Source organism: Coregonus clupeaformis, chromosome 15, assembly GCF_020615455.1.
Source record: "Coregonus clupeaformis isolate EN_2021a chromosome 15, ASM2061545v1, whole genome shotgun sequence".
NCBI lineage: Eukaryota > Metazoa > Chordata > Actinopteri > Salmoniformes > Salmonidae > Coregonus > Coregonus clupeaformis.
Window position 1 is genome coordinate 21,934,578 of NC_059206.1, and position 24,633 is coordinate 21,959,210.

The 24,633-nt window shown below is 43.7% G+C and overlaps 1 protein-coding gene across 1 annotated transcript in view; it reads left to right on the plus strand.

Annotated features, from left to right (window-relative positions):
• The first annotated feature begins 285 nt into the window (after window positions 1–285).
• LOC121582261 (LARGE xylosyl- and glucuronyltransferase 2) overlaps window positions 286–24,633 on the plus strand; it is a 97,096-nt gene continuing 72,748 nt past the window's right edge. The window contains exon 1 of the mRNA XM_041897943.2: window positions 286–818. The gene's annotated coding sequence lies outside the window, so the exon portion shown is untranslated. The remainder of the gene's footprint in view (window positions 819–24,633) is intronic.

Sequence of the window (24,633 nt, forward strand, 5' to 3'; positions counted from 1 at the left end):
GAGTGTTGAAGCATGTGTGTGCATCTGTTTGAGTTAGTGTGTGTTTAGTGTGATTACTCCTAAGTGTTAACCTGTGCCAATGTCTGTGTCGCCACACTGTCTGAGAGAGAGGGAGGGGCTGGGAGTGTGTGTATTTCAGTGTGTGTGGCTGGTCAGAGAGATACACCTCTCTCCTATTGGCTGATACCCGAGGGGGTGTGTTTCGGGGCTGGGCCAGGGCTTGTGGGGGAGGGGCCGTGAGTTCAGTCTTTCTCTTGCAGGGTGCTCAGTGTAGAGCGGAGAGAACCAGAGAACAGGCGATAGAAAGCGAGAGCGGTTCTATTCTGGTTTTGTTCTTCCCTTTCCAGAGAGACAGTCTGTCTATCCATTTGTCTCCTCCAGACACCCAGGACTCCTCTGGCTCTCTCTACCCCGGCAGGGTGCTTACAGTTGGTGTAACACTCGACCAGCTCAGCCTCCCTCCTTTGGGAACTCTGGAGCTCCCTCTCTCACCTTCGGTGTTTGCTCTCCACCGACTGGCTGACTTTCTTAATTTGGAGTGTGTGAGAGTGTGTTTTACTCGGCAGGATTAGGCAGTCTGTATGCACTCTGGTACAAGCTGGTACGGTGGAGGGCGTTTAGCTCGTGAGTGTGTTGTTCGCCTCTCGCTCTGTGAGCCGCACTTGAGTCTCTCACACACCCTTCGGATCTAACGGAACACGCACCTACTATTCCCAAGGATTTGGGATATTTGTATAAAGGTTTAGCCTTCTCTGAATTGTGGATACAGAGAGGACTACACATTACAACTTCACTGAGGAGTAACATCGTGTGAGCAGGTGAGTGACGTACCACTGCTTTCACTGGTTATCCACATGGACTGAGGTGTGTGCTTGCGTGCTTACGTGTGTCAGCTTGCAAATCTGTTCATAATGTGTGTATGGGGAATCCATGGCGAGTTGCATACACTAGAGTCCTGTTCAGAGGGAGCAGAGCTTATGTGCAACTTTCTGCAGTAAATCCTAAACTGAACTCAATATGTTGACTAGTATTTTCCACATGGATGTTTGTCTGTATGGTTTGTGGGCAGATTCCATGTTTTGGTTATTTTGTGTTTGTGTAGGACAGTGTGCTTTTTGGTAGTTTTCATATGTGGCCGTGTATATGTGTGTGTGTAGTCAGGTCCATGTGACTGGTCTGTGGGCTATAGCTGAGGAAAGTTTAGAGCTAAATTAACCACATTCTTCTCTGCTGAGCCACAGAGTATGGAGACCTCCCCCTTATACCCCCATCTGTACCCCCCTCGCCCTGCCCCCTCACCCCCTATCACATCCGCACCCTCCCCTCAGGCCCCCTGCTTGCATCACCCCCCCACACACACACACACACAACCTTTACTGCTTCCCCATCCTAGCTCACTCCCTACACACACACACACATCGCTGTCTACCCCTGGGGTCTCGCTCCAACAGCTGTTACTTCCTCGACACTTTAAACACTCCGCTGGTCACAGATTCAGGAATGGTTAAAAAATCACAACATTCACTTAAAATTAACCTTAAAATAGCAGTGTTGGGAAATTTGGAAAGCCATAGTCCATAAATAATATAATAATACTGGTAGGAAAGGTTTTCATCTTTAGCTCACAATCTGTGGATACTATATGATTAGAAAGGTTCAAAATGTATGTTAAACATCACAGCACAATTGAAAAAAATATGGCTCATGGAAACCAAACGAGGGTGGTCTATGGTGATAGGTGGGATGGGCTGAGAGTGGCTGAGGGGTGGGATTAAAGAGCTTATGTTTGGTAATGTATTATTGTTATGTAATTGCTTTATATAGAAGTACCATGTATGCAAAATGTATATGTAAAATGTATGTACAGTGGGGAGAACAATTATTTGATACACTGCCGATTTTGCAGGTTTTCCTACTTACAAAGCATGTAGAGGTCTGTAATTTTTATCATAGGTACACTTCAACTGTGAGAGACGGAATCTAAAACAAAAATCCAGAAAATCACATTGTATGATTTTTAAGTAATTAATTTGCATTTTATTGCATGACATAAGTATTTGATACATCAGAAAAGCAGAACTTAATATTTGGTACAGAAAACTTTGTTTGCAATTACAGAGATCATACGTTTCCTATAGGTCTTGACCAGGTTTGCACACACTGCAGCAGGGATTTTGGCCCACTCCTCCATACAGACTTTCTCCAGATCCTTCAGGTTTTGGGGCTGTTGCTGGGCAATACGGACTTTCAGCTCCCTTTCTATTGGGTTCAGGTCTGGAGACTGGCTAGGCCACTCCAGGACCTTTAGATGCTTCTTACGGAGCCACTCCTTAGTTGCCCTGGCTGTGTGTTTCGGGTCGTTGTCATGCTGGAAGACCCAGCCACGACCCATCTTCAATGCTCTTACTGAGGGAAGGAGGTTGTTGGCCAAGATCTCGCGATACATGGCCCCATCCATCCTCCCCTCAATACGGTGCAGTCGTCCTGTCCCCTTTGCAGAAAAGCATCCCCAAAGAATGATGTTTCCACATCCATGCTTCACGGTTGGGATGGTGTTCTTGGGGTTGTACTCATCCTTCTTCTTCCTCCAAACACGGCGAGTGGAGTTTAGACCAAAAAGCTATATTTTTGTCTCATCAGACCACATGACCTTCTCCCATTCCTCCTCTGGATCATCCAGATGGTCATTGGCAAACTTCAGACGGGCCTGGACATGCGCTGGCTTGAGCAGGGGGACCTTGCGTGAGCTGCAGGATTTTAATCCATGACGGCGTAGTGTGTTACTAATGGTTTTCTTTGAGACTGTGGATTTTTGTTTTAGATTCCGTCTCTCACAGTTGAAGTGTACCTATGATAAGAATTACAGACCTCTACATGCTTTGTAAGTAGGAAAACCTGCAAAATCGGCAGTGTATCAAATACTTGTTCTCCCCACTGTATTTAAAAAAACACTCAGCTGCTGCTTTTCTGCCCTCTGCTCATCTCTCCTCTCTCCACTTTTCCTCTACCCTTCCTTGCATCTCTCCCTCCCTCATTCGTCTCCTCCTCATTCACTTTTTCTCTCCCTCTCTCCTCTCCTCCCTTCTTTTATTCCTCATCTCCCCTGCTGCCATATACCATCAATCACTCTATGAGTTACCGCTGCAACGAGCTCCTGTAAAACAGTAACCAATTTGTGTGTGTGTGCATGTGTGTGTCAGGAGACGTTATATGCCTTAGTCCTTGTATCCTCTGGAAGAATGTGGTATTACTTCTCTCCCTGGGTCCTTTACCTCTCTCTCTCTCTCTCTCTCTCTCTCTCTCTCTCTCTCTCTCTCTCTCTCTGTTTCTCAAAATGTATTCAATTCAATTTCAATTCAATTTCAATTCAATTCAATTTCAACTACAGGGCTTAATTGGCATGGGAAACGTATGTTAACATTGCCAAAGCAAGTGAAGTAGATAGTAAACAAAAGTGAAATAAACAATAAATATTAACAGTAAACATTACACTCAGAAGTTCCAAAAGAATAAAGACATTTCAAACGTCATATTATGTACAGTGGGGAAAAAAAGTATTTAGTCAGCCACCAATTGTGCAAGTTCTCCCACTTAAAAAGATGAGAGAGGCCTGTAATTTTCATCATAGGTACACGTCAACTATGACAGACAAAATTAGATTTTTTTTCTCCAGAAAATCACATTGTAGGATTTTTTATGAATTTATTTGCAAATTATGGTGGAAAATAAGTATTTGGTCAATAACAAAAGTTTCTCAATACTTTGTTATATACCCTTTGTTGGCAATGACACAGGTCAAACGTTTTCTGTAAGTCTTCACAAGGTTTTCACACACTGTTGCTGGTATTTTGGCCCATTCCTCCGTGCAGATCTCCTCTAGAGCAGTGATGTTTTGGGGCTGTCGCTGGGCAACACAGACTTTCAACTCCCTCCAAAGATGTTCTATGGGGTTGAGATCTGGAGACTGGCTAGGCCACTCCAGGACCTTGAAATGCTTCTTACGAAGCCACTCCTTCGTTGCCCGGGCGGTGTGTTTGGGATCATTGTCATGCTGAAAGACCCAGCCACGTTTCATCTTCAATGCCCTTGCTGATGGAAGGAGGTTTTCACTCAAAATCTCACGATACATGGCCCCATTCATTCTTTCCTTTACACGGATCAGTCGTCCTGGTCCCTTTGCAGAAAAACAGCCCCAAAGCATGATGTTTCCACCCCCATGCTTCACAGTAGGTATGGTGTTCTTTGGATGCAACTCAGCATTCTTTGTCCTCCAAACACGACGAGTTGAGTTTTTACCAAAAAGTTCTATTTTGGTTTCATCTGACCATATGACATTCTCCCAATCCTCTTCTGGATCATCCAAATGCACTCTAGCAAACTTCAGACGGGCCTGGACATGTACTGGCTTAAGCAGGGGGACACGTCTGGCACTGCAGGATTTGAGTCCCTGGCGGCGTAGTGTGTTACTGATGATAGGCTTTGTTACTTTGGTCCCAGCTCTCTGCAGGTCATTCACTAGGTCCCCCCTTGTGGTTCTGGGATTTTTGCTCACCGTTCTTGTGATCATTTTGACCCCACAGGGTGAGATCTTGCGTGGAGCCCCAGATCGAGGGAGATTATCAGTGCTTGTATGTCTTCCATTTCCTAATAATTGCTCCCACAGTTGATTTATTCAAACCAAGCTGCTTACCTATGCAGATTCAGTCTTCCCAGCCTGGTGCAGGTCTACAATTTTTTTTATGGTGTCCTTTGACAGCTCTTTGGTCTTGGCCATAGTGGAGTTTGGAGTGTGACTGTTTGAGGTTGTGGACAGGTGTATTTTATACTGATAACAAGTTCAAACAGGTGCCATTAATACAGGTAACGAGTGGAGGACAGAGGAGCCTCTTAAAGAAGAAGTTACAGGTCTGTGAGAGCCAGAAATCTTGCTTGTTTGTAGGTGACCAAATACTTATTTTCCACCATAATTTGCAAATAAATTCATTAAAAATCCTACAATGTGGTTTTCTAGATTTTTTTTCTCTCAATTTGTCTGTCATAATTGACGTGTACCTATGATGAAAATTACAGGCCTCTCTCATCTTTTTAAGTGGGAGAACTTGCACAATTGGTGGCTGACTAAATACTTTTTTTCCCCACTGTATATATACAGTGTTGTAACAATGTGCAAATAGTTAAATTACAAATGGGAAAATAAATCAACATAAATATGGGTTGTATTTACAATGGTGTTTGTTCTTCACTGGTTGCCCTTTTCTTGTGGCAACAGGTCACACATTTTGCAGCTGTGATGGCACACTGTGGTTTTTCACCCAGTAGATAAGGGAGTTTATCAAAAGTGGGTTTGTTTTCGAATTCTTTGTGGATCGCTGTAATCTGAGGGAAATATGTGTCTCTAATATGGTCATACATTTGGCAGGAGGTTAGGAAGTGCAGCTCTCTCTCTCTCTCTCTCTCTCTCTCTCTCAATTCAATAAACAAGGGAAACATTAGTGAACATTACACTCACAAAAGTTTTAAAAGAATATAGAAATGTCAAATGTTATATTATTGGCTATGTACAGTGTTGTAACAATGTGCAAGTAGTTGAAGTATGAAAGGGAAAATAAATAAACAGATAAATATAGGTTGTATTTACAATGTTTGTGCTCCATTGGTTGCCCTTTTCTCATGGCAATGGGCCACAAATCTTGCTGCTGTGATTGCACCCTGCGGTATTTCCCCTAACAGATATGGGAGTTTATCAATGTTTGATTTTCTTTTCAAATTCTTTGTGGATCTGTGGGAAATACAGTGCATTCGGAAAGTATTCAGACCCCTTGACTTTTTCCACATTTTGTTACGTTACATTCTTATTCTAAAATAGATTAAATAAATAAATCTACACACAATACCCCGTAATGACGAAGTGAAAACAGGATTTTAGAAAGTTTTGCAAATGTAAACCAAATTAAAAACAGAAATACCTTCTTTACATAAGTATTCAGACCCTTTGCTATGAGACTCGAAATGTTTGAGATGTTTCTACAACTTGATTGGAGTCCACCTGTGGTAAATTCAATTGGTTGGACATGATTTGGAAAGACACACACCTGTCTATATAAGGTCCCACAGTTGACAGTGCATGTCAGAGCAAAAACCAAGCTATGAGGTCGAAGGAATTGTCCGTAGAGCTCCGAGACAGGATTGTGTCGAGGCACAGATCTGGGGAAGGGTACCAAAACATCTGTGCAGCATTGAAGGTCCCCAAGAACACAGTGGCCTTCATCATTCTTACATTTACATTTTAGTCATTTAGCAGACGCTCTTATCCAGAGCGACTTACAGTTAGTGAATACATTTTTTTTTTATATACTGGCCCCCCGTGGGAATCGAACCCACAACCCTGGCGTTGCAAACGCCATGCTCTATCAACTGAGCTACATCCCTGCCGGCCATTCCCTCCCCTACCCTGGACGACGCTGGGCCAATTGTGCGCCGCCCATGAGTCTCCCGGTCGCGGCCGGCTGCGACAGAGCCTGGAAGAAGTTAAATGGAAGAAGTTTGGAACCAGCAAGACTCTTCTTAGAGTTGGCCGCCCGGCCAAACTGAGCAATCGGGGGAGAAGGGCCTCGGTCAGGGAGGTGACCAAGAACCCAATGGTCACTCTGACAGAGCTCCAGAGTTCCTCTGTGGAGATGGGAGAACCTTCCAGAAGGACAACCATCTCTCCAGCACTCCACCAATCAGACCTTTATGGTAAAGTGGCCAGACGGAAGCCACTTCTCAGTAAAAGGCACATGACAGCCCGCTTGGAGTTTGCCAAAAGGCACCTAAAGGACTCAGACCATGAGAAACAAGATTCTCTGGTCTGATGAAACCAAGATTGAACTCATTTAGCCTGAATGCCAAGCGTCATGTCTGGAGGAAACCTGGAGCCATCCCTTCGGTGAAGCATGGTGGTGGCAGCATCATGCTGTGGAGATGTTTTTCAGCGGCAGGGACTGGGAGACTAGTCAGGATCGAGTCAGGAAAACCTGATCCAGAGTGCTCAGGACCTCAGACTGGGGTAAAGGTTCACCTTCCATCAGGACAACGACCCTACGCACACAGCCAAGAGCAGGAGTGGCTTCGGGACAAGTCTCTGAATGTCCTTGAGTAGCCCAGCCAGAGCCTGGACATGAACCCAATCGAACATCTGTGGAGAGACCTTAAAATAGCTGTGCAGTGACGCTCCTCATCCAACTTGACAGAGCTTGAGAGGATCTGCAGAAAAGAATGGGTGAAACTCTCCAAATACAGGTGTGCCAAGCTTGTAGCGGCATACCCAAGAATACTCGAGGCTGTAATCGCTGCCAAATGTGCTTCAACAAAGTGCTGAGTAAAGGCTCTGAATACTTATGTAAATGTGATATTTCTAAAAACCTGTTTTTTCTTTGTCATTATGGGGTATTGTGTGTAGATTGATGAGGGGAAAAAAATAATTTAATACATTTTAGATTAAGGCTGTAACGTAACAAAATGTGGAAAATGTCAAGGGGTCTGAATACTTTCCGAATGCACTGTATGTGTCTCTAATGTGGTCATACATTTGGCAGGAGGTTAGGAAGTATAGCTCAGATTCCACCTAATTTTGTGGGCAGTGGGCACATAGCCTGTCTTCTCTCGAGAGCCAGGTCTGCCTATGGCGGCCTCTCTGAATAGCAAGTCTATGCTCACTGAGTCTGTACATAGTCAAGGATTTTCTTAATTTGGGGTCAGTCACAGTGGTCAGGTATTCTGCCACTGTGTACTCTCTGTTTAGGGCCAGATAGCACTCCAATTTGCTCAGTTTTTTGGTTGATTCTTTCTGGTGTGTCAAATATTTATCTTTTTGCTTTCTCATAATTTGGTTGGGTCTAAATGTGTGCTGTCTGTTTGTGTTTGTGAACAGAGCCCCAGAACCAGCTGGCTGAGGAGACTGAGGAGGTCTTTTCTGGATTTTTATAATTAGCTGGTATAGTCCTAATTCAGCTCTGCATGCATTGTTTGGGGTTTTGCATTGTACACAAAGTATATTTTTTAAGAATTCTGCATGCAGAGTCTCAATTGGGTGTTTGTCCCATCTTGTTAATTCTTGGTTGGTGAGTGGACCCCAGACCTCACAACCATAGAGGGCAATGGGTTCGATAACTGATTGAAGTATTTTCTCTCTCTCTCCTTCCCTCTCTCTCTGTGTGCTGATGCTTGTAAGGCTGATAAAGGTTTGCTGACTCGTTTCCCCTGCGTGTGTTCAGCTAGTTTAAATATTAATCACCACTTACAAACATGAGCTCCTTACGAGCCTACAGTGAGGGAAAAAAGTATTTGATCCCCTGCTGATTTTATACATTTGCCCACTGACAAAGACATGATCAGTCTATAATTTTGATGGTAGGTTTATTTGAACAGTGAGAGACAGAATAACAACAACAAAAATCTAGAAAAACGCATGTCAAAAATGTTATAAATTGATTTTCATTTTATTGAGGGAAATAAGTATTTGACCCCTCTGCAAAACATGACTTAGTACTTGACGGCAAAACCCTTTTTTGGCAATCACAGAGGTCAGAAATGTCTTGTAGTTGGCCACCAGGTTTGCACACATCTCAGGAGGGATTTTGTTGCACTCCTCTTTGCAGATCTTCTCCAAGTCATTAAAGGTTTCGAGGCTGACGTTTGGCAACTCGAACCTTCAGCTCCCTCAACAGATTTTCTATGGGATTAAGGTCTGGAGACTGGCTAGGCCACTCCAGGACCTTAATGTGCCTCTTCTTGAGCCACTCCTTTGTTGCCTTGGCCGTGTGTTTTGGGTTATTGTCATGCTGGAATACCCATCCACGACCCATTTTCAATGCCCTGGCTGAGGGAAGGAGGTTCTCACCCAAGATTTGACGGTACATGGCCCCGTCCATCGTCCCTTTGATGAGGTGAAGTTGTCCTGTCCCCTTAGCAGAAAAACAGCCCCAAAGCATAATGTTTCCACCTCCATGTTTGACGGTGGGGATGGCTTTCTTGGGGTCATAGGCAGCATTCCTCCTCCTCCAAACACGGCGAGTTGAGTTGATGCCAAAGAGCTCCATTTTGGTCTCATCTGACCACAACACTTTCAGCCAGTTCTCCTCTGAATCATTCAGATGTTCATTGGCAAACTTCAGTTGGCCCTGTATATGTGTTTTCTTGAGCAGGGGGACCTTGCGGGCGCTGCAGCATTTCAGTCCCTCACGGCGTAGTGTGTTACCAATTGTTTTCTTGGTGACTATGGTCCCAGCTGCCTTGAGATCATTGACAAGATCCTCCCATGTAGTTCTGGGCTGATTCCTCACCGTTATCATGATCATTGCAACTCCACGAGGTGAGATCTTGCATGGAGCCCCAGGCCGAGGGAGATTGACAGTTATTTTGTGTTTCTTCCATTTGTGAATAATCGCACCAACTGTTGTCACCTTCTCACCAAGCTGCTTGGCGATGGTCTTGTAGCCCATTCCAGCCTTGTGTAGGTCTACAATCTTGTCCCTGACATTGTTGGAGAGCTCTTTGTTCTTGGCCATGGTGGAGAGTTTGGAATCTGATTGATTGATTGCTTCTGTGAACAGGTGTCTTTTATACAGGTAACAAGCTGAGATTAGGAGCACTCCCTTTAAGAGTGTGCTCCTAATCTCAGCTCGTTACCTGTATAAAAGACACCTGGGAGCCAGAAATCTTTCTGATTGAGAGGGGGTCAAATACTTATTTCCCTCATTAAAATGCAAATCAATTTATAACATTTTTGACATGCGTTCTTCTGGATTTTGTTGTTGTTATTCTGTCTCTCACTGTTCAAATAAACCTACCATTAAAATTATAGACTGATCATTTCTTTGTCAGTGGGCAAACGTACAAAATCAGCAGGGGATCAAATACTTTTTTCCCTCACTGTAACTCCATTCCACTGCTTTAGCTGGTCATGCCCATTCATTCTGTAGCAGACAGTGGCTGTAGTCTAAACCCTATAGAGTGCCAAAATGAGGCATGAATTCAATCATTGCACTTCAGAAGTGTGTTTGGGTTGCCCAACAGCTAGCTGTGTGACCTGGATGGATGGTGTTAACACTTGGGACACGATCAGGAGGCAGACGTTGTGGAACGTTGCAGATAGACATGTCATGAATAGAACTCTATCCACTGTATATTATGTTCACTCTACCTATTTGTATATCATGTATGTAAACTTTGTGTAAACTCCTCTGTCTGTATTCTGTCTCTAACTGTTGTTTATCACTAGCAGCACCATATCATCAAGGAAAATTCTGAGAATGTGTAAATGTACTTGGTGAATAATGGTGATTCTGATTCTGGCGCGATTCCTAATTCTACATGTCAGTATGGCATGTTTGTTCTACATTATGTATTTCTATTCCCTGCTCTCAGTCTGCACTGATTAAATTCCAGCTTCCGTCCTTTGCTTTAGCTACACAGTTCTGTACATCCATGGGTTCTCCCAGTCCATTTCCCAGGTAACCTCTAGTGCCTAATGCAATATGTTAAGGTGACGCTCTGTTAAGAGCCACTGATGCGTAGTGTAGCATAGCTGCCACCATGAAGGAGCTTATCAGCCCGTGTTAACTGTTGCAGCCTATTGGTGAGGTGTGTGTGTGTGTGTGTGTGTGTGTGTGTGTGTGTGTGTGTGTGTGTGTGTGTGTGTGTGTGTGTGTGTGTGTGTGTGTGTGTGTGTGTGTGTGTGTGTGTGTGTGTGTGTGTGTGTGTGTGTGTGTGTGCGTGTGTGCGTGTGTGTGTGTGTGTGTGTGTGCATGCATGCACATGTTTTTTCAGTCCATCCGTCTCAAAGGCCCAGCCCTCAGCAGCTGAGACGTATGTACAGTGAGGGAAAAAAGTATTTGATCCCCTGCTGATGTTGTATGTTTGCCCACTGACAAAGAAATGATCAGTCTATAATTTTAATGGTAGGTTTATTTGAACAGTGAGAGACAGAATAACAACAACAAAATCCAGAAAAATGCATGTCAAAAATGTTATAAATTGATTTGCATTTTAATGAGCGAAATAAGTATTTGACCCCCTCTCAATCAGAAAGATTTCTGGCTCCCAGGTGTCTTTTATACAGGTAACGAGCTGAGATTAGGAGCAAACTCTTAAAGGGAGTGCTCCTAATCTCAGCTTGTTACCTGTTTAAAAGACACCTGTCCACAGAAGCAATCAATCAATCAGATTCCAAACTCTCCACCATGGCCAAGACCAAAGAGCTCTCCAACAATGTCAGGGACAAGATTGTAGACCTACACAAGGCTGGAATGGGCTACAAGACCATCGCCAAGCAGCTTGGTGAGAAGGTGACAACAGTTGGTGCGATTATTCGCAAATGGAAAAAACACAAAATAACTGTCAATCTCCCTCGGCCTGGGGCTCCATGCAAGATCTCACCTCGTGGAGTTGCAATGATCATGAGAACGGTGAGGAATCAGCCCAGAACTACACAGGAGGATCTTGTCAATGATCTCAAGGCAGCTGGGACCATAGTCACCAAGAAAACAATTGGTAACACACTACGCCGTGAAGGACTGAAATCCTGCAGCGCCCGCAAGGTCCCCCTGCTCAAGAAAGCACATATACATGCCCGTCTGAAGTTTGCCAATGAACATCTGAATGATTCAGAGGAGAACTGGCTGAAAGTGTTGTGGTCAGATGAGACCAAAATGGAGCTCTTTGGCATCAACTCAACTCGCCGTGTTTGGAGGAGGAGGAATGCTGCCTATGACCCCAAGAACACCATCCCCACCGTCAAACATGGAGATGGAAACATGATGCTTTGGGGGTGTTTTTCTGCTAAGGGGACAGGACAACTTCACCGCATCAAAGGGACGATGGACGGGGCCATGTACCATCAAATTTTTGGTGAGAACCTCCTTCCCTCAGCCAGGGTAATGAAAATTGGTCGTGGATGGGTATTCCAGCATGACAATGACCCAAAACACACGGCCAAGGCAACAAAGGAGTGGCTCAAGAAGCAGCACATTAAGGTCCTGGAGTGGCCTAGCCAGTCTCCAGACCTTAATCCCATAGAAAATCTGTGGAGGGAGCTGAAGGTTCGAGTTGCCAAACGTCAGCCTCGAAACCTTAATGTCTTGGAGAAGATCTGCAAAGAGGAGTGTGACAAAATCACTCCTGAGATGTGTGCAAACCTGGTGGCCAACTACAAGAAACGTCTGACCTCTGTGATTGCCAACAAGGGTTTTGCCACCAAGTACTAAGTCATGTTTTGCAGAGGGGTCAAATACTTATTTCCCTCATTAAAATGCAAATCAATTTATAACATTTTTGACATGCGTTTTTCTGGATTTTTTTGTTGTTATTCTGTCTCTCACTGTTCAAATAAACCTACCATTAAAATTATAGACTGATCATTTCTTTGTCAGTGGGCAAACGTACAAAATCAGCAGGGGATCATATACTTTTTTCCCTCACTGTATGCATGTATGTTTGTGATTCCGATTACAGACATGAAGACCAAAGTGGCAGTGTCTTTAGCCACAATATATTACGTTTTAAGAGGAGTTAAAACTGTATCCTTCTCTTCTCGTATGCATGTGGAACAGAGATTAATCTCTGTAGAGAGATTAAACTCTGTGCTATAATTAAATGTGTTTATGAAATATAAGTTTAATTATGTGTTATTAGCACAGACATGCACGTACGTGCACACACACACATGCTGCTCAGCCAGTGATGGTCAGATATGCTGTTTGACACTGACCTGTTACCGTAGCGACAGATGGTCATTCTGTCCCGTGTAGCTCAGTTGGTAGAGCATGGCATTTGCAATGCCAGGGTTGTGGGTTCGTTTTTCGCAAGGGGGACCAGTATGAAAAAAATAATAATAATGGAACAAAATGTATGCACTCACTAACTTTAAGTCGCTCTGGATAAGAGCATCTGCTAAATGACTAAAATGTAAAATGTCATTAATCATAAAGAGAGAGGGGGAGATAGAGAGGCTGGAGAGAGGTACGATAGAGGGGGATGTGTGGAAAGGTGGATAGATAAAGAGGAAAAGAGGGGAGGAGATAGACGCCATAAAAAGACAAAGGGAGAGGGAAGATGGAAGAAGAAAGGTCTCACCCCTCACATATATCAGTACCTCTCTACAGCAGGTAGCCTAACGGTTAAGAGCGGTGGGCCTGCAACCGAAAGGCCGCTGGTTTGAATCCCTGAGCCGACTAAGTGAAAAATCTGTCTGTGCCCTTGAGCAAAGCACTTAACCCTAATTACTCCTGTAAGTCGCTCTGGATAAGACCGTCTGCTTAGTGACCTAACTTTCCCCTCTGCCCACCATGACACATGTATTATGTATGACTTCAGAGTGACCCTTCTTTGTCCCATGGGACCCCACAGTAAACCCTGTAAGGGCAAGCTGGTCTACTGTAAGTACCCTCCCCCAGGGCCTCTTATTGCTGATAAAAAACAATGATGCTTTTATTAGTTATTGACTAATGGAGATTATTAGATCTGTACTCTCTCTTTCTCATACTCCCACATTATCTCATTAACATTCTCGCTCTCTACCTCATACGCTTTCTCTCTGTGGTTCATTCTTTCGTTCTCTCTGCAATTTCCTCACCATATGTTCTATCTCTCCCTTCATTTTTATCTTGTTTTCTTTCGTTCCTTCGCTCCTTCGCTCAGCAGTAAATTGGCAGAGATGGCAGACATTTCCGTATTAAGCCAAAATCTCTTTATTACACCCATGGCTGATTATGAAAGATCCCGCCCCACCCCCTCTCCTCTCCTCTCTTTCCCCCATCCCTCTCTCCCCTCCTCTAGACGCTCCCCTGTTCCTCTAATGGTAATGCTTTCTCCATTAGCCCCACCTGATGGCTATGCGGGTAATTATATGTCTATTTACGGCCCTGTGGCCACACACAATGAGAAATAAATAACGTGTTCGCCCAAGCAGAAACACATTTGTTAGCGCTCTCCCTCCCTGCTACCAACCCTTCATTTCTCTCACAACACAACAAGTTATAGGTCTTGGATTTTCCACCGCACTGCGCTGTGTGTTACATCTCTCTCTCCCTTCCTGCTCCCATCTCTCCATCTCTCTCACAACTCAACAAGTTATAGGCCTTGGTTTTTCCACAGCACTGCATTGTGCCTTACAACTCTCTTATTGGCTATTGTATGAGTTCTGACTCACAGAGCAGCCTTGGTCTATTATCTTCCCTTCAACAGCAAGGCTATGTCCACTCCTCGTCCACTCCACTTTCACTCCACTCCACTCCCCCACCTCCATTATTATATGTATGCTGTGTTCACAAATATAATTGGTGAATGATGTGAATAGGTTGTTGAGTCCATCTGTGTTCTTCTCTGATGTATGTGGAATCATTTTATCATTTTAGAGTGGAGCCATGGCCATATTATTCAGCCTGGTTTTTCACATGGGGCTTCTTCCTATATTACATGCCAAGCTTTACCGCTCTGAAGGTAAATCGAAATAGGCATATGTATGTGGCTCCTTTCCTTCCTTCACACTTAAGGGAAAAATCTGGACTGGTGAAAGCGTACATTTGGTTGGCATCTCACTTATCACTTTGACTCATGACTTGCTTTTAGATAAGTGCAGATAAAGGAGAGGAGAAAAAGCTGCTTTATTTTTTAGATGCAACCATTGATAATATTGTTATCGTTTCATATATTCTTTCCCAGAGGTTAGGGGTCATAGCATCCTACATAACTTCAACACCTGTTCCGCTGGACCTGCTGATGCTGTCAAGTTATTGAGGCAATTTCAAGTTGTTATAACTCAGATTTCATTCACTTTGGAGTCATGCCACATTACTTATACTGGTATGATTTGTCATTGGTTGTTAGTCACTAAATCTCCCCATTGTACTGTGTGGTGTTGTGTGAGACATTAGGCAACCTAGGAGCCAGGATGATTTGCTGTGGTAAAGCGTCGAGCATGAAGACTTGATTGATTCTAGGTCGTTGTTTGTTTACTCACTTGGATGTTTACTTCCGCAGTACGCCGAGAACGCTTGTCAGATTCATGGTTTAGGGGTTGACAATAATCATTAACAAGTATAATTCAAACTATGCTGTAACTAAGACAGTAAATCAACGTTTTTACAATGCATTTATCGAAGGCCCCCTTTTTGATTCATGCCATGTTGTGAAAATGTCGTCCGATGCCGTTATATGCTCAATAATGTAATTAGGCACTCTGTGTATAGAGTGCTATTTTGCTGCGCTCTGCTTGGAGTTCAAGACCCTCTCCAAGTTATAGAGACTGAGAGAGGGAAGTAGGCAGGGAGGAAAGGAGAGAGGGAATGGGGTTGGTAGAAGTGTAATATGAAATATTGAAGTAGAACTTCTTTGTTCCCTCCAGGTACACGAAAGCATGCAGGTGGCATGTTGAAACAACGTGTTCACGTCTAATGTTCATCCAACATTCATGCCACATTGTGGTGTGTGTGTCTGACACAGAGTACCTGAGAGTAGGTCTACACACCTCCACCATACTCCTTTCTAAAGGAGTGGGAACAAAGATATTATATAAAAAGCAATAATAAGTTATATGATATAACTGTTCCTCCATACTGGTTCAGATTCTTATGGGCGTGTGTAAACACGACCAGCCAGGATATATGCTATCAATACTTTCTATTTCTGTGTCTAGAGAGTGTGTGTGTGTGTGTGTGTGTGTGTGTGAGAGAGAGAGTGAACAGAGGTAATTTCACTGGACTTGTTTCCCTGTAGAGATCCAAAGCAGATAGCCTTGTAAACATCCCTCTCTTCCACATGGATGAACAGAGAGAAATGGAGGACAAGAGGGAGAAAGGAGGGATGAGAGTGGGAAGAGAGTAGAAAGAGAGAGAGTGAGGTGGATGGTTGATATAATGACCCATGTCCAACATGTGCCCACTCATCCTGCTCTTTTCATATTGAGATGAGTGAAGGGAGTGGGGTCCGGCAGGCAGACAGAGAGGAGTCAGGGTGTGCGTGTGTGTTTGTGCACGTGTGTGTGTGTGTGTGTGTGTGTGAGTGACCTGTAGAGGTGTTGCCACCCTCAGGCCCACTATTGTGCTCTAAAGGGATGGGCAGTACTTACTCACAGTACCTATTATGCTGAACACTAGGTGAGGGTGAGTCAGGGTCATAGAACTGCAGAGACATGCAATTACCTCATGTTATTCAGTTTAATTCAGTTAATTTAATCCATGACACTAATTTTAGCTAGTCCCTTAGAATAGGGGATAATTCTGTTCCGAATAGGTAACTGGCACCTTCTTTATCCTCTCTTCCCCCTGGGCTATATAATGTATGCATAGCTATTTAATTGCTAATTAGCCACTAATAGCTCTACATGCCCACATGTCTACATGACTGAATAGGCTGATAGGTGCTTTACATAGAAATACCCCTGTACTGTTGTGTGAGCGATTGTGTCTGTAGCAGCTGCCCCAATAGACCAGTAACTTCTTCTCAATATGGCCCAGTACATCTTTTTGAAGGTAATTACAGTATGATGTGACACAACAGATAGCTGTTTTTGTTGTACAGTGCATTCTTACGTCGTTACAGTTAGTTTGTACAAAGCAGTGAAAACTAGACAGGCTGTCTCCCAATTGGTGTGGTACATAGTAGAAAAATAACACCGCTATCTCTATGCCCCAAGCTGCTATGTATTGTTTTGGAGTGTTGTGATCTGTTTAGTACAATATAGACGGGGTTGGAGTTCCTAATGACAGGACTTTGTATTGCTCCTCTGTATATCTGTGACCCAGTTTGTAGATCTGTAAATCCAGAGTGAGACGCCTTATCAGCTGGCCATGTTCCTTACCTCCCTCTACCCGCGTGTTTAAAGGAAAGATTCACCCATTTTGAATGTTATGTTGTTTTTGTGCATCTCTGAGCGATGCTCTATTGATTCCCAGTGTAATTTCATGTTTGCATGTGTATCTGAGCTATTGCCGTTCAAGCAGGCAGAAATTCGGCCGGTATGATGTAGCATTGCGAAAAATCCACTCACTACACTGGAAGTTAATAGGAATACGACTTTTAGATCGCGAAAACCTCTAGCATATATGCCAGATTTCAATACTGGCCGATGTCATAATGCAAGATGTTGTCTTCTCTTGAATGAGCCATTGATAATATTTTTGGGATATTCCTACCTCGGGAAATTTGTAATTTAACAGAGGGTCTAGCACATTTTTCCTATTTGTCTGCCTCTTCAGTGCAGGGTGCAGACTCCACTCTGTGAGGCACATCGATCTGCAGGTTGAACATGGTGAGAGTGTAGACTCAAAAATTGATAGTGCAGTTTGTTTAGCCGATTTTACAGTTAACTAGCCACTTCACATGCTGATACTTACTTTGGTATTATTGTGTGTAGCTACGTTTGCTAGCTACCTAGCGAGAGCATTGCATTTGTAGTTGACTTGAGCTGCAAGAGATTTTCACGTTGCTACCAACCTTATTATAAATTAAACATTTGTTCACAAAAAATATTGTTCTCAAATATTAGTGTAATTTAACACTTTAAATTATAGGAATTAGTAGTTCTGGGTGGATTTTTCCTTTAATCTAGAATCGTTGATATATGCTCTCTTCGTGTCTTTGTTGTTTGATTGGCAGGTCTATTCTGAGCCACCGTGATGTGTGTGGCAGTTTGTGATGTAGCTGTTTGAGAGTGTGCGTATGTGTGTGCGTGCAAGGAACCAAGAACCTAAGAACCTTCGAATGGAGACATCCTCTCAACTGACTTTGGAGCGCTATCTCAGTTTTAGTCAGAACATTCAAATCAAACCAAATTGTATTTGTCACATGCGCCGAATTCTTAACTAACTATAACTTTTTTTTGCCTACGTTTACTGACACCGGTCATATTCAGCAGGTGTTGCGCATTCTTAAATTCATCAGTTGGTCTACACTATCGCACACTCAGACGAGAGTGCTCTGAAATCGGAGTAGCTAGCCAGAGTGAATTTGCGAACGCAAGATATATGCTAACAGGATAACAGTCGTTCAAGTTCTTGCTAGCTAACCAAATGACACCTGCAACTTTAGCTGTGTACAGCCACCGAAAAAAATACATAAATAGAAATGCTAGCATATTAGCCACGTTATGACTTACTTGTGATCATTGCCCTTGCTAGTTTGATTGTATTGACATACCCAGTCTTAGTTACATTTGTCTGTTTTTGTCCAGAATATTGAGTCATTGAAACTGAAGCAGTGCATCCCGAATGGAGGCAGCAAACAATGTACCAGGTCAGCTGTTATTTACAAGTTGATAGCAATATTTGTTGGACTACCAAGATGTATTGGTGAATTATATTAATCATGCATTACACTGCATCCATCTATTCTGCCAACAATACCTTAGTGTACGTCATGGAACGTTGAGTCAAATATAACCTATTTTTAAAACCCGTTGGTTTTGTAGCATAAGCTGGGTATTTGATATTTTTTACTGATATTATGATTGTCTGTTTGTTTCATATCTGCAAAGTAGATAAAACGCTGTAACTTACACTTTAAACTTTAGGTCACCGGTTACTTTGTGTGCTAAACATGAAATGTGTTTTGCAATGGGAAGTAATAGTTGTACATTTCAATTAGGAAATGCTTAATGGTTTTGTTTTTGTATTATTATGTCCAAGTTTATGGACTGCTTATCCCTTAATGTCATGCTGTGTGTGACTGCTGTCTTTCCATCAGCCCTATGCAATGGTGTAGTGGTGCCTGGAGAAGTGGGAATACTCTTTGCCAGAAAGTTCCCAAATGGCCCACCCAGCAAAGGAAAAGTTTCCCTATGGTTTTTTATTTATTTTCCTATAGATTTTTCAGATTTTCACTCTCAAAATCACATTTATTTTTTTAATAGACAAAATATAAAGAATTTGATGGTCTAAGTCCACAACAATGCTTAAACCACATCAATGGTTTAAGCATTGTGACGGCCGGCCGGCCGCCCAACAACCTGCCCGCTTGACCCTATCACCTCCTCTCTTCTCCAGACCATCTCCGGTGACCTTCTCCCTTACCTCACCTCACTCATCAACTCATCATTGACCGCTGGCTATGTCCCTTCCGTCTTCAAGAGAGCGAGAGTTGCACCCCTTCTCAAAAAACCAACACTCGATCCCTCCGATGTCAACAACTACAGACCAGTATCCCTTCTTTCTTTTCTCTCCAAAACTCTTGACCGTGCCGTCTTTAGCCAACTCTCTTGCTATCTCTCTCAGAATGACCTTCTTGATCCAAACCAGTCAGGTTTCAAGACTGGTCATTCAACTGAGACTGCTCTTCTCTGTGTCACGGAGGCTCTCTGCACTGCTAAAGCTAACTCTCTCTCCTCTGCTCTTGTCCTTCTAGACCTGTCTGCTGCCTTTGATACTGTGAACCATCAGATCCTCCTCTCCACCCTCTCCGAGTTGGGCTTCTCCGACGCGGCTCACTCTTGGATTGCTTCCTACCTGACCGGTCGCTCCTACCAAGTGGCGTGGCGAGAATCTGTCTCCGCACCACGTGCTCTCACCACTGGTGTCCCCCAGGGCTCAGTTCTAGGCCCTCTCCTATTCTCGCTATACACCAAGTCACTTGGCTCTGTCATATCCTCACATGACCTCTCCTATCATTGCTACGCAGACGACAAACAACTAATCTTCTCCTTTCCCCCTTCTGATAACCAGGTGGCGAATCGCATCTCTGCATGTCTGGCAGACATATCAGTGTGGATGACGGATCACCGCCTCAAGCTGAACCTCGGCAAGACGGAGCTGCTCTTCCTCCCGGGGAAGAACTGCCCGTTCCATGATTTCGCCATCACAGTTGACAACTCCATTGTGTCCTCCTCCCAGAGTGCGAAGAGCCTTTGCGTGACCCTGGACAACACCCTGTCGTTCTCCGCTAACATCAAGGCGGTGACCCGATCCTGTAGGTTCATGCAACATTCGGAGAGTACGACCCTGCCTTACACAGGAAGTGGCACAGGTCCTAATCCAGGCACTTGTCATCTCCCATCTGGATTACTGCAACTCGCTGTTGGCTGGGCTCCCTGCCTGTGCCATTAAACCCCTACAACTCATCCAGAATGCCGCAGCCCATCTGGTGTTCAACCTTCCCAAGTTCTCTCACGTCACCCCGCTCCTCTGCACACTCCACTGGCTTCCAGTTGAAGCTCGCATCTGCTACAAGACCATGGTGCTTGGCTATGGAGCTGTGAGGGGAACGGCACCTCCGTACCTTCAGGCTCTGATCAGTCCCTACACCCAAACGAGGGCATTGCGTTCATCCACCTCTGGCCTGCTGGCCCCCCTACCTCTGCGGAAGCACAGTTCCCGCTCAGCCCAGTCAAAACTGTTCGCTGCTCTGGCACCCCAATGGTGGAACAAGCTCCCTCACGACGCCAGGACAGCGGAGTCACTCACCACCTTCCGGAGACACTTGAAACCCCACCTCTTTAAGGAATACCTGGGATAGGATAAAGTAATCCTTCTACCCCCCCTTACCCCACCCCAAAGAAAGAAAAAAAAACATATTGTAAAGTGGTTATCCCACTGGCTATAAGGTGAATGCACCAATTTGTAAGTCGCTCTGGATAAGAGCATCTGCCAAATGACGTTAATGTAAATGTAATCAATCTGATTGGGTGGGCCTGGCTCCCCAGTGGGTTGGCCTGTGTCCACCCAGGCCCATCCATGTCTACGCCCCTGATGCAAACAGTGCATGATGACAATTGCACATCACAATTAGCCTACTAATCAACACTTCGGACTACATTTTTTCAATACTTGGTTTGCATACCCATTTTTGACTTAATTAGCATTTAAGTTGAAACGTCTTTCCTACCCTACCGGCTACTGATGTCATTCTTCTGTGAGCTGCTCCATGCCAAAACCAGTTGAGAGCTGCACACTCTTGCTGCCTGCAGATGATATTCCGCTGAAACTAGGCTGTGTGTGCGGCGCGGATGTGAATATATTTCACGTGCTATGCGATTGTGTAGGCTACTTTGTGTATGATTTCTCTATTGCACTACATAATTGATCAATCGTATACCTCCACTACACTACTTTAAAACGCATCCGTAGGTATTAAGAAGTGAGTATACGCAAAGCCCACAAAAAAAATACCCTCCACTACACCAATGGCCCCTTTGTGTTTTACAAAAAGTGCACTCTCCTACAAGAGTGCGCTGATATTACGGTTGCTGTCCTTTCTTAATCACTAACCCGTCACACACTGAAGGCATATAGGTTTGCCACTGCGCAAGCATGTCTAAAATAGATAAGGCTGTTTAGATTAAAATTTTTCAAGAAAGGAGTTTATATATTTGGCCTGGCGAAGTGGTTTTATGCGACAGAATGGACAGAGTACAAATGTATCCAACACTCGTGTCTCGGTCTTGTCTCGGTGTCGGATACATTTCTACTCGGTCTTGACCGAGTCTCGAGTACTGCAACACTGGTTTCAAGGATTTAAATTGTGCATCACATGTAAACAATGCTTTTAAACCTGGATTACTGGTGAAATTAAACTTTGTGTCTCAGTTAGACACAGTGGCGTGTATTCATGAATGCCAAGAGAAGCCAGGCTTCCCAAAAAAATTGACCAAGAAAAAAACACATAAAATAATGTATATTTCCTCTCTGTGCTTCATAATTTCCTTTCAATTCGCAAGAGGCTGAATGTATCTCACTGCAGAAACAGTGCCCCTCTGTCTCTGTATGTGAAGCCCATCTATCTGATGCTGTCTGGTCAAAAATAATATGATATTGTTGACGCCTGTAGCGTTGAATACAAGTGAAGTATTGTATAGCCAATCAGTGTTGAGCTAAACTGAGTGAGCTCAACTGTGAATGGTCCTTGTGCACCAAAAAAGGGTCAAGGGAATCCAGTTTGGATTTGGCTTCACACCAGTCACATCACACCAAAAGCCAAAAGTCAGTTAAAGAAAAATTGTGAATTGCATCTCACTGTGTTGTTGTCTTCCGGTGGCTCGCTAGCTAGTTAGCTCAAATTGTCCCTTTCCTAAATTAGCCATGTATGGAGATTGTGGTTTTACTTAATTCTCCGTACTGGCCAATAATTATAATGGCAATTCTGATCCAACTATACATTCATACATTGTGCCCCTGGCCTGAAAGGATGGAAGTTCAACAGGATGTAGTATGCTAATGTTAACTAGCTGACCTGCCATTTTAGCCAGGTAGCCTAGGACAACTAAAACTAAAAGCTTGTACTGTATGACAGAGTCATAGACCGTTTATGCAACATGAAAGAGGAGGATGGCATTGGCGTTTCTCTACAAGTAGGGTGAGTCAACATGTTTTTTCTACTTACACACACAGAAATCAGTACCGTGGACAGCCACATCATATTTAGCTTACATTGATTGGACTAAATCGTTTTTGGTATCTTTTAGTTGTCGTAGGTGATTAGATGATGTTGAAGTTAAAATGGTGCTGGAATAGTGGAGGCAGCACCTGTTTTCTTTGTGAATTGCAGTTACCGTGGTTCTAAATCAATAGTTGTTTAGTAGTCTGAAAATGTCGGAAACATTAACTTGCTAGACCATGCTGTAGGTCATGTCTCATCACGTACAAGTTTAGCATTTTAGCTAATTAGCAACTTTTCAACGACTTACTACTTTTGAGCTACTTTGCCACTAGTAACCCTTCCCCTAGCTAACCCTTCCCCTAACCCTAACCCTTTAACCTAACTCCTAAATGTAACCCTAACTGCTAACCCTAACCTTAACCCTTTAACCTAACTCCTAAACTTAACCCAAACTGCTAAACCAAACCCTAGCCTAGCTAACATTAGCCAGCTAGCTAATGTTAGCCACCTAGCTAGAATTCATAACATATCACAAGTGTAGCAAATTCGTAACATATTGTACTTTTTGCAAATTTGTAACATACTGTATCATACGAAATGGGTGATGGACATACACAAATTAATACATACCATATGAAACATAACATAACATATCATACTAAATGGATTGTCTCGGATTTACGTACATAATAATATGGAATGCTCTGAGACCAGGTTGCTTATGCCATAATTTGTACATCTCCATTGTTATATTGCTTATATAGGTCCATCTCAGTATCTTATTAATCATTTTAGGCAATGTTAGAATTATGCATTTAATTGTTTTGCTTACTTTGTGTAATATAATTAGCTCATGTGCTTTTCTCCACGAGGAGGGGATACTATATAATGTTGTTGGGTCTGTAGCCATGTTTGCCAGTGACAGTCTCTTCCCATTCAAATATTTTTGTTCACATAATTCCATTTCACATTGCGAGGGTTGTTTTGTTTGCGCAATGCGATGTCAGTGCGTCGGTATATTGTCTATAAATGTGGATCCTCATGATTGTATTTTCCTTCCCTTTTAGACCACATAATAAAATACTCCAAATGGTAGGTTTACCACTCTTGCTCTCTCGCTCGCTCTCTCTCTCTATCTCTCTCTCTCTCTCTCTCTCTCTCTCGTGACATTCCCGTTGCTAATGTGAATTGAAAATTGTACATACAGTATTATGTACATTGAAATGTCCTTGCAATAACTACATTCAGTGAGATGTTTTATTTATTTATTTTACCTTTATTTAACTAGGCAAGTCAGTTAAGAACAAATTCTTATTTACAATGACGGCCTACACCGGCCAAACCCGGACGACGCTGGGCCAATTGTGCGCCGCCCTATGGTAATAAGCCCTATATATACCTCTCTCTCTGCCTGTCTCTCTCTCTGCCTGTCTCTAAGTAAAGATGGAGTGAGCAGTGATACTGTATATTAAGAGGCCCACAGCAGACCTCGAGGCGATTCTCTTATCCTTTGCCATATTTCTCCAGGAGAAGGGCACTATTTTTCCTCAGTAACCAAATCCCTTAGCTCATGCCCCGTCCCCTCACACTTCTCCCCAGGCCTAGCTCATTTCCAACCAGTTCCTCTCCACCGCTATCTCTCTCCCAGCCCCTCTGCCCCTGTCCTACCCTATAGCTCCCTCCAGTTCCATCTGACTCAATCTTGGTCGTGGGAGAGCCACAGCGCTTGCAGGCTTTTGTTCCAGCCCAGCACTAACAGGCTTGATTCAGCTAATCAAGGGCTTGATTACTCGAGGATCCTTAATTTCAGGTGTGTTAGCTCTGGGCTGGAACAAAACCCTGCATGCCCTCTCTGCACACCTTTCACTCTCCAGCCCCTCTCCCCCATCCCCTATCCTGGTCCACTCTATCTCCTCTTCCCCATTTTCTCTCTCTCTCTCTCTCTCTCTCTCTCTCTCTCTCTCTCTCTCTCTCTCTCTCTCTCTCTCTCTCTCTCTCTCTCTCTCTCCCACTCTACTCCGTCCCTCCTCTCTTGTGTCTGTACATCCACAGTGCTACAGTGTGAGTGATGGAACAGAGGCCTGAGGTCAGAGAGACTGAACAGTAGTGTAGAATGTCTGTCTGGCAGGAGCAGGCTTTGATGGGCTCTAAGATGTCTTGCCTTTAGTCCTGTTTTCTACAAAGAGGGTAAAAACGGAACAGCTGTTGAGAAAAACACAGTAACTTGTGTTTTCTGTCACTTTATAGTGCTTTGCCTCTATTATATTTGAGAACATTGTGCTTCTATTT